Raw genomic sequence first — 1739 nt, 5'->3', positions numbered from 1 at the left:
CACCAGACTTATAGAAGCTATCAGAGATCAGAAAGAACACAGCAAAGAAGCATCGTAAAGGTCTTTTGATGGAAAAGTCAAATGGTAAATGTTTTGCTGCATTGTAATGAAACTGACTCTTCATATCTATTACAGTCAGCAGGTCACACCTTAAATTGTTTAATGTTATTCACAAACAGAATGATTTGATCAGTTACTGCTTTCAAATGCTACTGAAAGATCTGCATCATCTGTCCCTCTGCCATGATTGCTGTTCCTCCCTCCCTTGAATCACAAGGTGAATCAGTCCTTTTAAAAGGGTACAACTTCTGGCTTTGACCTTTATTTCACAAGATCAAAGCATTCTGGTACTTAGCAATGTCAACAGAATATGACGATCTCTGTCCCTTTGTAAATACCTTTGGGTTGGGAAAGAGTGAACTAAAAGCAAGTCCCTGTCTTCTTACAGCAAGCTCCGAAATAGACTGGAGCCCTTAATGGAGTGAGTTCCGTTCCCTGGCCATGCCAATTTGTACACATCAGGGACGAGTTCTTATGCTTGTAGTTTTCCCAGAAGTAGTACAGGCATTCTAACAAAAGCTGTTTTTTTGCTTTGGCAATCCCAAAGCTCATTAGTAATTACTTTTAAAAAGTGAAATGAAATGGGGGGAAAATCAAGTCTGATGCTGACTATAACAGCTTGCAAACCTATACACACTTACTTGGGAGTAGACCCAACTGAAATCAGTAGTACTTACTTCCAAGTAAACAAGTGTTCCGGTTGTTATAGAAAGAAATTCAGCAGTAATATTCCTAGCTGAAATAAATAACATTTTGTCTGTAAAATAACATCAACTTCTCATCTCAAAAATCATTCAGTTTCCTGCATAAGATTTCTTGCCTCCAGCTTGCCTTCTTGTAGTCTAACAGATCCAATCAGTTTTTCTGCCGGTGAAAAAGGAAGGAGGCTGTCTTCTTTGACCACTAAAAAGGCTATGCTTGGGATCATGGTACCTGCATTACCCAAAAAAATGTATGTTGGATGCTGTGGTAAGGAAGGGAATTGAGAAACTGAATTAAAAACCTGGCTGGTTCAACCAAGCCAGCAGGCTGACCTTAGATCAGTTACAGCTCTCCGGAGCTCTCTCAGCCCCACCCACCTCACAGGGTGATTGTTATGGGGATAATGATAGCATACTTTGTAAACCACTCTGAGAAGCTGTTAAGTTGTCCTGAAGGGTGGTATGTAAATCAAACGTTGTTGTTGAGAAAGTTCCTTTATGTAAGAAATTTCCTTTATGTAAACAACAATCCAATTTAACTGAACTGAACTTTAGGTCCAAAACAGGGAAGGAGGTGAGCAAATGGTTCCATCACATGAATATATGTGATGCCACCTTGTACATAGACCATTGGTCCATATAGCCTGGTATTGTCTACTCTGATGGCAATGGCTCTCGAGGATCTCATACAGAGATCTTTCACATTTCCCACTAGGGGTGTGTATCTGAAAAAGATTTGGGTTTCCCACTTCTGGTTTACCCGAAGTGGGAAAACAATTCAGGAGAGTCTGAATTCTGAATCCCAGAGCACACCAAAGCTTGAAGCAAAAAAGTGTTGCTTTCACTCTTCCCACACTGCCACTTTTTTCACTCGATAGGAGGAGGGAATTTGAAACTTTTCTTGCTGTTTGCAAATGCAAACAGCTAAAAAAGTGCTGCAGCTGCTGCCACTTTACCTGAAGCTTCCCATAGCAATAC

Source organism: Eublepharis macularius, chromosome 2, assembly GCF_028583425.1.
Source record: "Eublepharis macularius isolate TG4126 chromosome 2, MPM_Emac_v1.0, whole genome shotgun sequence".
NCBI classification, from domain to species: Eukaryota; Metazoa; Chordata; class Lepidosauria; order Squamata; family Eublepharidae; genus Eublepharis; species Eublepharis macularius.
Note: the sequence above shows the minus strand (reverse complement) of the source record.